This window comes from Peromyscus californicus, unplaced genomic scaffold, assembly GCF_007827085.1.
Source record: "Peromyscus californicus insignis strain IS unplaced genomic scaffold, ASM782708v3 Scaffold_10__1_contigs__length_136768540, whole genome shotgun sequence".
Taxonomy (NCBI): Eukaryota; Metazoa; Chordata; class Mammalia; order Rodentia; family Cricetidae; genus Peromyscus; species Peromyscus californicus.
The window spans coordinates 60,596,678-60,610,754 of record NW_026294391.1 but is presented as its reverse complement, the minus strand read 5'-3'; positions in this window follow the sequence as shown (position 1 = coordinate 60,610,754).

The window sequence follows — 14,077 nt, the reverse complement described above, 5'->3', positions numbered from 1 at the left end:
AGTGGTGGTGGTGTGGGTCAGTATAGACAGATCTCATATAAGAGAGCATACATTATATGTATAAAAGAAAACTTGTAAAATTGACCTGCTAAGAGCTGAAGGTGTCATCATTCTAAGTTTATAGCTTCTAGTTAGCTCCCTCACTTCCTGCTACTTTAATCATTAATAAAGTGTTTATTTAAAAATCAAAGAGAAAGAGAGGACAATTGTTTTGAACTCTGTGAGAGGCTTTCTAGTGCAGAGTAAGGCACGACATGAATGAAACTAGTTGAAGATGTTCGTGCAAGTAAATGGTGGGAGGTTGGATGCAAAGAAAGAAAGGTGGGATGGATGCTAAGGTGCACCACCCACATCTTCCACTAAGAACTTTAATGCTAATCCCTTTGCCACCTGGAATGCTGCCTTACAAGATTTGCTACTAATTCCCTCCCTAAGAATTATCCTAGGCTGAGTCTGAGAGATCTGCTGTATTCAATGTTCCACACGCTGCTTTCTTCCACAGGGTCAGACTGCATCCTGTGTGAATACAAAGATTCATGTCCTTCTGTGGCGGATAGTTTCAGTTGTCAATCTGGTTGGATTAATAAGCAGTACATGAGTGTCTACAAGAGCTTTTCCAGAAAGGATTAAGTGAGGGGACGAAGACCTACCCTGAATGTGAACAGGTGCCATCCCCGGAGATGTGATTCCAGACTGAATATATAAAGAAAAGGGGGGAGGACGTCAGCCTTCCAGCATTACCCATTTATCTGCGGTTTTGGTTTTCTGAAATATGAACAAGCCACTTCCCGATGCACAAATAAGGGCTGTTCTGCTGCCATGCCTTCCCCACTATGATGTGCTTTATTCCCTGAACCAGGAGCCAAAATTAACCATTTTTCCCCAGAAATTACTCCTTGACAGATATCTAGTTGCAGCAACAACAAAACAAGGTGACTAATTAAATTTGAGCTAGTTTGAGGAGCACCTGAAGGGCCAGTCCAAGCCCCAGAACTTCTCATTTGGGTTAGTGAATCCTCTGTTGTAGCTTCTCCCTGAACTCAATCCTCTTTCATTTTCTCTCCCTTTATTTCTTTAATTCTCTCTCCCGCCCTCCTCTCTCGCCTTTTCTTTTTTTCTTTTCTTGAGATGGGGTTTCTCTTTGTAGCCCTGGCCGTCCTGGGACCAGGATGACCTCAGACTCAGATCCTTCTGCCTTTGCCTCTCAGCCTCCTGACTGCTAGGATTAAAGTCAAGCACCATCAAGCTGGGTCAATCATATTTCTTTTATTCCATGCAGATATTCTCAAGAACACTACCCCCAATAAATTCCCTTCATTCAAACCTCTACTTAAGCCTGTTTTTGAGCTATCCATTCTGTGACAGAAAGAAACATAAATTCCAGGGAACCTCATGAGTACCTGCATGAACTTGATTCAAGCTGTCAAAAGAAAATCATAAGAGATCATGCAACTTCTGCTTTGCAAATTGCAGTATCAGAACCACTTATCAGTGAGTTGGATTGACAAAAATTAATTGAATGGGGTTGGGGATTTAGCTCAGTGGTAGAGCGCTTGCCTAGCAAGCGCAAGGCCCTGGGTTCGATCCTCAGCTCAAAAAAAATTAATTGAATGTGTTCTAGCTTTGATTTGTTAAAAGGAGTTGCAAAACTATGAACTAATATGAACCTTTATACACCTTATGCCTTTGTTTTGCTGAGATGAAATTCCCTTGGTAAGTATAGTACCATGTGTTATAAAGTAGTTCTGCCTTGTTCACAGTTTTGGTTTTCCCAACTTCATTTACCCCCAATAAACCACAAGATCTTTTGAAAGAATCAAGAGTTTCAGTCCACCATTGTAAGAAGGGAAAATGGAGTCACCATCTGTGTCTTTGGGATGATGAGGGAGAGTTGCTTACATAATCACAAACCAAGAATCTGTGAGTGCAGGTCAGAGTCAGTGTTCTTTTTTATTTTTGTTTTGTTTTGTTTTTTTGAGATAGGGCTTCTCTGTGTAGCCTTGGCTGTCTTGGAACTCACTTTGTAGACCAGGCTGGCCTTGAACTCAGAGATCCGCCTGCCTCTGCTGTGTTTAAAGGCTTGCGCTGCCACAACCACCTGGCTTTATTTATTTATTTATGTATGTATGTATTTGGTTTTTTGTAGTGGCATGTTCTTAGTGACCCACTTCTACCATTTAGGTACACAACCTCCAAAGTAGTGCTCTAGCTAGAAAGAAAGCATTCAATATACAAGCCTGCAGGGACATTTCAGATCCACATTAAAACAGTGACAGCAGAGAGAGGACATCAGGTTAAAATGGGAGTGATTTACAAAAGGCTTGTTGAAAAGATGCTGTAAGAAGAAAGAGCTGGAGACAGAGGGATTGATCTCAGCACTCATCTAACATGCATACAGCACTGCATTCCATCCCCCGTGCTGCCAAAAACAAGAACAAAGACATGAAAGAAGGAAAAAAATACAATTTGCAGAAATAAGTGAAGGAAGAGTGTCCCTGGCAGAGTGAAAAAGTACAAAGATACTGGGAGAAAGCCGTGTGTAAAGGGGTCGAGTAAATAGGGTGGTGCAGAATGAGTGTGAGAGCTGACGGTAATGAAATGAGGTCACAGAGTAAACTGGACAGGGAGAAGAAGGCTATTGTGATTCACTGAGCACACTATGAGAACATGGGCTTTTTCTCTGACTCCGCCGGGTGGTTGTGAGAGGAGGGGTGCCGTGATACAGTTTAGGTTTTAAGTGGGTCATACAGGGCTGCCAGGCGATGCAAGGAAGAAGATTGTCGGAGGTAGGTAAAAGATCAACTGGAAAGTTATTGCAGTAATCCAGAGAAGAGGTGACTTTGACTTGGCCATGTTGGTTTGAAGTGGTCAAATATTTGTATATTTTATAAAGTCTATAAATGTTGCCAGTAGATTGAATGTGCAGTAAGAGGAAGAGTTAAGAATGGCCCTAAGCTTTTTGGCCAGAACAAAAGATAGATAATTTCTATTTATTGACTATAGCTAGAGCAAGATTTAGGGCGAGGTATTGAGCAACAATCCCAATCTAAAAATGATTTTGAGGTACCTATTAGATACCCAAGTGCAAATGACAATCAAGTTAGATATGTAACTCACATTGAGGGCCATGGGTTCTTATAGAATATATAAATTTGAAAAACTTTAGTTGCATAATTGGCATTTAAAGGCATGTGATATAGGATAAGAGTAAGGAAATGGATATAGACAAGTTAACAAGAAGAGATTTAAGCATGGGCCTTTAAGAAAGACTTCTGGCATGACAGGGTGAGCAGCTCTGCTAACCTGCTTCCCAATACAATGAGTGAATTAAGTGAGCTAGTACTTCAAAAATACAGCATTGAAAGCCTCTGGGAATGGTCATAAAAAGCAAATAAAAAAAATCTGCTAGAGTTTGTGAACCAATGTTGTTCTTCTCTTCCCCCAGTCCCCCTCCCAGCTCAGTGATGTGCAAACTTCATTCTAGACTCATGAAGGCACACTCTTGACTAGCTCCTGGCAAGCTGGAGGGCATTCTTCATAGAAAGAGTAGAACCCTATTGTCAAGTTAAAGCCAGGGCAATGTGGTCAGTAGGTAGAAATTCTATTGTCTACTTGTAAAATGGATCTAACTTGAAGAGCTTAGGAAATCCTGGTTCCTCATCAGGAGAGGCAAAGGGAAAAGAACTCTGGCCACTGCAGCCGCTCCACTGGATGCTCAGCCCCCACAGTATTTGCTTCACTCATAGGGAGGCTTGCCACTGTCCCTACCTCCAGCTCAGAGCCTCAGTATCAGGAGTGGAGATGACGGGGTGGGGGTAGGGGGCAGAGATAACCAGGTTATAAAATGGATTGTTCCTGTTCTCTTCTCAAAGGACCTGAATTCATTTGCAACTGTGTAAGAGCTCTCACAAAGAAGTTAGAATGAAGGGATTTGGGGGGAGATTAGTAGATCTAATGACAGCACAGCCTAGACTCAACAGCAAACACGCAGGAGAGAATTAGCGAATGAAATAGATGAGAAGAGTCTGCTAGGGTTCAAAAGAAATATCAAATTCGGACTAAAACATTTCTTAGGAGGCACAATTTGATTGGTGTAGTAATTTGAGTGAGAAATGTCCCACATAGACTCAGACATTTGAACACTTGATTCTCAGTTGGCAGTGTTGTTTGGGGGAGGTTTAAGAGGTGCGGTCTTGATGGGAAAAGTATGTTACTAGGGGCAGGCATCGAGATTTACAGCCTCACCCTACTTCCAGTTCACTCTCTCCACTTCCATGCTTGCATTTAAGATAGGAGCTCTCAGCTTCCTGCCCCTCCCACCAAGCTTGTCACTTGCTGTTGTGCCTCTGTCCCATCACGATGGATTCTTCCCCCAACCCAACTGTCACCTAAAATAAACTCTGTCTTCCTTAAGTTGCTTTTAGTGTTTTATCATAGCCAAGAAAAGTAACTAATATATTTGGATTATAGTAGTTCTCCATATCCCCAAGTCACACATTCCAGGACACTCAGTAAATTCTTAAAACCTCAGACACTACCAAAACTGTATGACTTTGTGTGCATGCACATATAAACATGTACACATGTATATATTATCCATGTGTAAATATATGTGTGCATGTATATATTAGTATGCACAGAGTTTCTCCCCAACACATGTACCTATCAGAGGTAGCAAGGGTGGAAACAGCCTCCACACTACCACCACAGCAGCAGGAATGCTCTTCCTCCTGAGATAAATCAGGACAAACCACTGTATATAGTAGAGTTAGAGCTTGTTAAAAGATGTTTTTTGGTTGGTTGTTTTTTTTTTTTTTTTTTTTTTTTTTTTGGTTTTTTGAGACAGGGTTTCTCTGTGTAGCTTTGCGCCTTTCCTGGAACTTGCTTTGTAGACCAGGCTGGCCTTGAACTCACAGAGATCCGCCTGCCTCCCGCTCCCGAGTGCTGGGATTAAAGGCGTGCACCACCACCGCCCGGCTAAAAAACATTTTTAACGTAAGATCTTAAGCATAAGGTTAATATAAAGAAAGATTCTCTGGGAAAGAATAAGGAATATCTGACAGCATGGGCGTGCATTTCTCAAAGACGAGTCATATCTCACTTTCCTTACAGTGACTCACTCTGTGTGTGTGTGTGTGTGTGTGTGTGTGTATGTGAGAGAGACAGATAGACAGACAGAGACAGAGACAGGAACAGAGAGATCTTGTGATTGTTCGTTTGTTTTCTAGTTACATGCTCAGAGTATAGTTTACAACAAGGTTAAAAGATTAGGTAAGCTTAAAATTTAAATAAAGTTTAAAATTAAATAAAAATATGGGCTTGTTTGCTTATTTCTCCTAAAGAATTTCATTTTGTAAGTGAAATTGTAAGCTGGCTTTATGAGGTGTGTTGTTTAGATTTATGCATGATAGAAGAGTGCTGTTGGTAAAATCTCAAGGTTATAAACATCCCAAACCTAAGTAGGCATAGTTCACTTTTATTATTATTATTATTATTATTATCCTTGTTTGGGATTATTTTTGGAAAACATGCATTGTTTCTGCAGGCAATTTTATCTTTATCAGTGGTACTGAAGTTTCTTGATTCTTCCAGAAGGAAAGCCAAACTGTATCCCTCAATTTTTTGTTCTGCCTTACCCTTATGATAAAGTTTAATTTATAAATCAAAAACAGTAAGAGGTTGATAGAAGCAACAATAAAAAAACAGAACAATTATAACAATATACTGGCAATAAAGTCGGGTTTGAGGGACTGGAAAGATGGCTCGGTGGTTAAGACCTTTGACTGCTCTTCCAGAGGGCCAGACTTGCTCCCAACACCCGTGTGGTATTTCACAACCATGTGTAACTACAGTTCAAAAGGCGCCCGTAGTCTCTTCTAGTCTCCATGGATACTAGGCAGAAACATGGTACAGAAACATACATATAGGCAAAAGAGCCATACACATAAAGTAAAAGTCAAAATTAAATTTTAAAAAATGTTGAGTTTATTTTTTCTCTTTCTTGCAAGATATTATACTGTATTCACCCCTATTCTTCTTTAGTTAATGTGATGTGATAACAATGCCTATATGATAAAATAAAACGAGGTGAAATATGTAGATAATTGTATTACAGTATTAGGCTGCTACTTCAGTGCCAGAACTGCAACACCCAACAGTTAATCTGACTTGCTTTACACCTAAGATGTGTACTGAAAAGTTCTGAAAAGTGTGGAAATGTTGCCAGTAGATTGAATGTGCAGTAAGAGGAAGAGTTAAGAATGGCCCTATGTTAGATGAAATGATGATTAATGCCCTGGGAAGGTTGAAGAGAGATTTCAACATACTACCCAGAATGTGTACAATTTAAATTAGAAATTATGTTTATGGAACTTTCTATTTGATGTTTTCTGATCAAGGAATACAGAAACCATTGAATCCTCAACTACAGATGAAGGAAGACAGTTTTGAAATGGAACATATGTCCCAAAAGCAATCCTGGAAGCATAGGACATTAATGGCTAGATGTGGTTAGGGAAAGAGTGAAAGATACCTTACAGTATCACTACGGTCCCTAAATATCTGGCATACCCTGTGGTATTGTGTTCCCCAAAATATTGTGCACCCTAATAAACTTATCTGGGGTCAGAGACAGAACAGCCACAATATTAAACATAGAGGTTAGGCAGTGGTAGCACACACTTTTAATCCTAGCATTCCAGAGGCAGAAATCCCTCTGGATCTCTGTGAGTTCAAGGCCACATTGGAAAGAGCCAGGCATGATGACACACGCCTTTAATCCCAAGAAGTGAGCCTTTAATCCCAGGGAGTGATGGCAGAAAGCAGAAAGGTATATAAGGTGTGAGGACCAGAAACTAGAAGCATTTGGCTGGTTAAGCTTTTAGGCTTTTGAGCAACAGTTTAGCTGAGATTCATTCTGGATGAGGACTCAGAGGCTTCCAGTCTGAGGAAACAGGATCAGCTAAGGAACTGGTGAGGTGAGGTAGCTGTGGCCTGTTCTGCTTCTCTGATCTTCCAGCGTTCACCCCAATACCTGGCTCCAGGTTTGATTTTATTAATAAGACCTTCTAAGATTCCTGCTACAATACCCAAAGCTGTATGTGTGTGAGAAGCAACATGTGGCATACCATGAAGAGAAAGAGCAGATAAACTTCATGAAATAATTAAGACATTCTAGAAGCAAATAATAAGTGTTATGAGGGGAGTAAAACCCTGAATTGCTACACTATATCATCTAATGTCCAGTTTCCAACAGTAACAACAACAACAACAAACTACAAAGCATTCATAAAAATAGGAAAGCATGGCTGGAAACAAATCAGCAGCACAATCTGCCTACAAGAATGACAAGGTACAAGATTTAACAGGTAAGAATAGTCATTATAATATATCCATGGAACCAAAGGAAAACTTATTAAGAAAGTTAACAAAAATAAAATGTCATTTTGACATCAAATGGAGAATATCAAGAAGCATAAATCATTTAGAAGAACTAAATCAAAGTTCTGGGTTTGCAAAATTAGTAATTAAAGTCAAGCTTGGTAACATGTGTGTAATCCTAGCACTTAGGAGGCAGAAGTGGTAAGATCAAGCGTTGTAGACCAGTCTAGGATACATACTGAGTTCCTCTTCCAAGAACAAAAGGAGGAGGAAGAGGAAAAGAAGAGTAGTAGAACAATAACTAAAATACAAAACAAAGAGCCACACGCCCCTCCCACACACGTTGGGAAGAAGAGGTAAGGCCCTATCTCCCAACTAGACAGCCTAGTTCTCTAACCCCTAGGCCCCAGGGACATATTCTGTGCCCCTCCTCCCAGCCACAGCAACCACAGGTCCCACCTGTACCGATTGGAAGAAGAGGGCCCAGAGCTCCACCTGTACCAATTGAAGGAAGAAATGGGTAGACAGTAGTGTAAGAACACATTCAGCAACATAAAGAGCTATACAGTACCACCAGTGACCCTACAGCAGAAAGACCTGAACATCCCAGTGCAGATGATTCAGAGGAAATTGATCTTAAAAATAACTTTATGAAGATGATAGAGGCCCTTAAAGAAGAAATGAAAAATTCCCTTAAAAAATGAAGGGAAAGACAAATAAAAAATTGGAAGAAATCAATAAATCCCTTAAAGAAAGCCAAGAAACCCATGAGAAAACAATCAAACAGGGGAAGGAAACAGTTTAAGACTTGAAATAGAGGCAATAAAAAGAAACACAAATGGAGAGAATTCAGGAAAAGGAAAATCTACATAAACACACAGAAAATACAGAGGCAAGCATAACCAATAGAATCCAAGAAATGGAAGAGAGAATCTCAGGTATTGAAGATACCATAGAGGAAATAGATTCATCGGTCAAAGAAAATGTTAAATCCAGCAAATGTTTAACACAAAACATCCAGGAAATCTGGGACACCATGAAAAGACCAAAACTAAGAATAATAGGGATAGAAGAAGGAGAATTCCAGCTCAAAGGCACAGAAAATATATTCAACAAAATAATAGAAGAAAATGTTCCCAACCTAAAGAAAGACATGCCTATGAAGGTACAAGAAGCATACAGAACACCAAATAGACTAGACCAAAAAAAAAAAAAAGTTCCGTTGCCCCATAATAATCAAAACACTAAACATACAAATAAAAGAAAGAATATTAAGAGCAGCAAAGGAAAAAGGTCAAGTAACATATAAAGGCAGACCTATCAGAATTACACCCGACTTCTCATTAGAAACTCTGAAAGCCAGAAGTTCCTGGACAGATGTTCTGCAGGCACTAAGAGACCATGGATGCCAGCCTAGACTACTATACCCAGGAAGCTTTTAATCACCATAGACGGAGAAAACAAGATATTTCATAACAAAACCAGATTTAAACATTACATACCCACAAACCCAGCCCTACATAAAGTACTAGAAGGAAAATTCCAACCTAAGGAAGTTAGCTGCAACCACCAAAACGTAGGCAATAGATAACCAGCAAATTCCAAAGAAGGGAAACACACATACACTACCAACACCACCAACAAAACCAAAAATAACAAGAATTAACAATCACTGGTCATTAATATCTCGTAATATCGATGGACTTAATTTACCTATAAAAAGTTACAGGCTAACAGAATGGGTATGGAAACAAGATCCATCCTTCTGCTGCATACAAGAAACACATCTCAACCTCAAAGACAGACATTAGCTCAGAGTGAAAGGTTGGGAAAAAGATTTTCCAATCAAATGGACCAAAGAAGCAAGCTGGTATAGCCTTTCTATTATATAACAAAATAGACTTCCAAACAAAATTAATCAAAAGAGATGGTACCACATACCAAAATTAAATCAAAATCAGATAAACAATTTAAATAGACCTATAACCCCTAAGGAAATAGAAGACGTTATTAAAAGTCTCCCAATCAAAAACAAAAACAAAAAACAAAACCCAGGGCCAGATGGTTTCAGCACAGAATTCTACCAGAATTTCAAAGAAGAGTTAATACCAATACTCCTAAAATTGTTCCACACAATAAAAACAGAAGGAACATTGCCAAATATTTTTACGAGGCTACCTGATACCCAAACCACACAAAGACACAACTAGGAAAGAGAACTACAGTCCTATTTACCTCATGAACATTGATTCAAAAATACTCTATAAAATACTGGCAAACTGAATCCAAGAACACATCAAAAAAATCATCCATCATGATCAAGTAGGCTTCATCCCAGAGATGCAGGGATGATTCAACATAAGAAAATTTGTCAATGTAATCTACCATATAAACAAACTGAAAGAAAAAAACCACATGATCATCTCATTAGATGCTGAAAAAGCCTTTGACAAAATCCAACACCCCTTTATGATAAAGGTCCTGGAGAAATCAGGGATACAAGGAACATACCTAAACTTAATAAAGGCAATATACAGCAAACCAACAGCCAACATCAAACTAAATGGACAGAAACTAAAAGTGATTCCACTAAAATCAGGAACAAGACAAGGATGTCCACTCTTCCCATACCTATTCAACAAAAGTAGATCAAGGGGATACAAATTGGACAGGAAGAAGTCAAACTTTTTTTTTTTTTTGGTTTTTCGAGACAGTGTTTCTCTGTGTAGCTTTGCACCTTTCCTGGATCTCGCTCTGTAGACCAGGCTGACCTCGAACTCACAAAGATCTGCCTGCCTCTGCCTCCCAAGTGCTGGGATTAAAGGCCACCACAGCCCGGCCCAAAGTCAAACTTTTGCTATTTGCAGATGATATGATAGTATACATAAGTGACCCCAAAAACTCTTCCGGGGAACCCCAACAGCTGATAAAACCTTCAATAATGTGGCAGGATACAAGATTAACTAAAAAAAATCAGTATAGCCCTCCTATATACAAATGATAAATGGGCTGAGAAAGAAATCAGAGAAACATCACCCTTTAAAATAGCCACAAATAACATAAAATATCTTGCAGTAACTCTAACCAAACAAGCGATAGACCTGTATGACAAGAACTTTAAGTCTTTGAAGAAAGAAATTGAAGAACATATTAGTAAATGGAAAGATCACCCATGTTCTTGGATAGGTAGGATCAACATAGTAAAAATGCCATCTTATCAAAAGCAATCTACAGATTCAATGCAATCCCCATCAAAATCCCAACACAATTCTTCACAGACCTGGAAAGAATAATACTCAGCTTCATATGAAAAAACAAAACGCCCAGGATAGCCAAAACAATCCTGTACAATAGAGGAACTTCCAGAGACATCACCATCCCTGACTTCAAGCTCTACTGTAGAGCTATAGTAATTAAACAGCTTGGAATTGGCATAAAAACCAACACATGGACCAGTGGAATAGAATCAAAGACCCTGACATTAACCCACACATCTATGAACACCTGATTTTTGACAAAGCCAAAACTGTACAATGGAAAAAAAGAAAGCATCTTGAACAAATGGTGCATAACTGGATATCTACATGTAGAAGAATGCAAATTGATCCTTATCTATTTCCCTGAACAAAACTCAAGTCCAAGTGGATCAAAGACCTCAACATAAATCCCGTTACACTGAACCTGATAGAAGAGAAAGTGGGAAGTAGCCTTGAACTCATTGGCACAGGAGACCACTTCCTAAATATAACACCTGTAGCACAGACACTGAGAGCAACAATTAATAAATGGGACCTCTTGAAACTCAGAAGCTTCTGTAAAGCAAAGGACATGGTTAATAAGACAAAACAGCAGCCTCCAGAATGGGAAGAGATTTTTACCAACCCCACATCTGAAAGAGGGCTGATCTCCAAAATATATAAAGAATGCAAGAAATTAGACATCAAAATATCAAATAATTCAATTGAAAAATGGGGTACAGATCTAAACAGAATTCTCAACAGAAGAATCTCAAATGGTTGAAAAACATTTAAGGAAGTGTTCAACATCCTTAGTCATCAGGGAAACGCAAATCAGAACGACTCTGAGATACCATCTTATACCTGTCAGAGTGGTTAAGATCAAAAACACTGAAGACAGCTTATGTTGGAGAGGATGTAAAGAAAGAGGAACACTCCTCCACTACTGGTGGAAATGCAACCTTGTACAGCCACTCTGGAAATCATTATGGCAGCATCTCAGAAAATTGGGAATCAACCTACCTCAAGACCCAGCAATACCACTGTTGGGCATATACCCAGAAGATGCTCAACCACACCACAAGGACATTTGCTTGGCTATGCTCATAGCAGCACTATTCGTAATAGCCAGAACTTGGAAACAACCTAGATGCCCCTCAACTGAAGAATGGATTAAGAAAATGTGGTACATTTACACAATGGAGTACTACTCAGCAGAGAAAAACAATGCCATCATGAAATTTGTAGGCAAATGAATGGAACTAGAAAAAATCATCCTGAGTGAGGTAACCCAGACCCAGAAAAAGAACATGGTATATAATCACTCATAAGTGAATATTAGAGGCAAAGCAAAGTATAAACAGGCTACAACCCACAACCCTAGATAAGCTAGGTAAAGAGGAGGACCCTGAGAGGGACATGCATGGATTGCCCCAGGAAGGGGAAAGGGTTAAGATCTCCTGGATAAACTGGGAAGGGGAGTAAAGGGGTTAGGAACATGAGGGCTTGAGATGGCCGAGTTTGGGGAGTGTAGTGATATTGTGTCCCCCAATATATTATGCACCCTAATAAGCTTATCTGGGGTCAGAAAACAGAACGGCCACTAGACAGACATAGAGGCCAAAAAAATGGTGGCACACACACCTTTAATCCTATCACTTGGGAGGCAGAGATCCATCTGGATCTCTGTGAGTTCAAGGCCACACTGGAAATAGCCAGGCATGGTGACTCACACCTTTAATCTCAGGAAGTGATGGCAGGAAGCAGAAAGGTATATAAGGTGTGAGGACCAGGAACTAGAGGTTTTGTTAAGCTTTTAGGCTTTTGAACAGCAGTTCAGCTGAGATCCATTTGGATGAGGACTCAGACGCTTCCAGTCTGAGGAAACAGGATCAGCTGAGGAACTGGCGAGGTGAGGTAGCTGTGGCTTGTTCTGTTTCTCTGATCTTTCAGTGTTCACCCCAATACCTGGCTCCAGGTTTGTTTTTATTAATAAGACCTTTTAAGATTCGTGCTACAGGGGAGGGACAGAGAGGGAGAATAGTGAAAGAGATATCTTGACAGAAGGAGCTACTATGGGGTTAGGGAGAAATCTGGTGCTAGGGAAATCCCCAGGAACCCACAAGGATGTCCCCAGCCAAGACTCATAGCAATGATGAGAGAGGGTGCTTAAACTAGCCTTCCCCTATACTCAGATCGGTGACTGCCCTAATTGTCATCATAGAACCTACATCCAGTGACTGATGGAAGCAGATGCCGTGATCCATAGCCAAGCACTTGGCCAGGCTCCTGGAGTTGGTTGAAGAGAGGGAGGAGGGACTATAAGAGCAAGTGGGGACAAGATTATGATGGGAAAAACCACAGAGACAACTGACCCAAGCTAGTGAGAGCCCACAGACTCTGGACTGACAGCTGGGAAGCCGGCCTGGGACCGCACTAGGCCCCTTGAATGAGGGTGACAGATATGTGGCTTGATTTGTGAGTCCCCTGGCAATCAGACCAGGACTCATCCTGAGTACATGAACTGGTTTTTTTAGAGCCCATTCCCTATCGTGGGATGCCTTACTCAGCCTTGATTCAGGGGGGAGGGGCTTGGTACTGCCTCAACTTAGTATGTCAGCCTGTGTTGACTACCCAAGGGGGGGGCTTACTCCCTATGAGGAGTAGATGGCATGGGATGGGGGGAGGTGAGAGGGAGCAGGAGAAGGGGAGGGAGAGGGAATAGTGGGCACTATGTAAAAATACAAAAAAAAAAACTAAATAAACAAGTAAACCTTAAAAAAAAAGAAAGAAATGCAAAAACAAAGGAAAACACTGCAAGGGCTCAACATTAGATCTGAACTGATAAAAAAAATGAACGGCCTTCGAGAGATATTGGAAGCTAGAAGGTTTGCTGACCGGCAGACAAAGAACAACAACAAACAAACAGAGCCATAAAGAAATACAGGGAACTATGAATTACACCAACGTATCTAATGGCTATAAAAAGCAAATAAAAACAGGGCAAGAAAAATGTTTAGATAAATTATGGCTGAAACTCCCTAAATTTATTGACAATAACCTGCACATCCAGGAGGCACAATAAAACACAACTAAGATAAATGCCAATAATCCATAAACAGATATAGTATAGTAAAAATGATGAAAGTCAAAGACAAGGACAAAAATCTTAAAATGGCAAGAGAAAATCTATGTCACTTATAAGAGAGCTTCATTTAGGTTATCAGTTGGCTTCATAGCAAAAACAACGTAAGTCAGAAGGTAGTAGAATAGCACATTCAAAATCTTCTAAGAATAAACTGTCAACCAATCATCCTATGTTCAACAAAGCTGTTGTCAATAAAAGATCACAGTACCTGAATACTCATGTTTACTGTGACTCTATTCGGAATAGTCAAGTTATGAAGTCAGTCTAAGTGACCATCAATAGATGAATAAATAATACAAATATAGCATATATA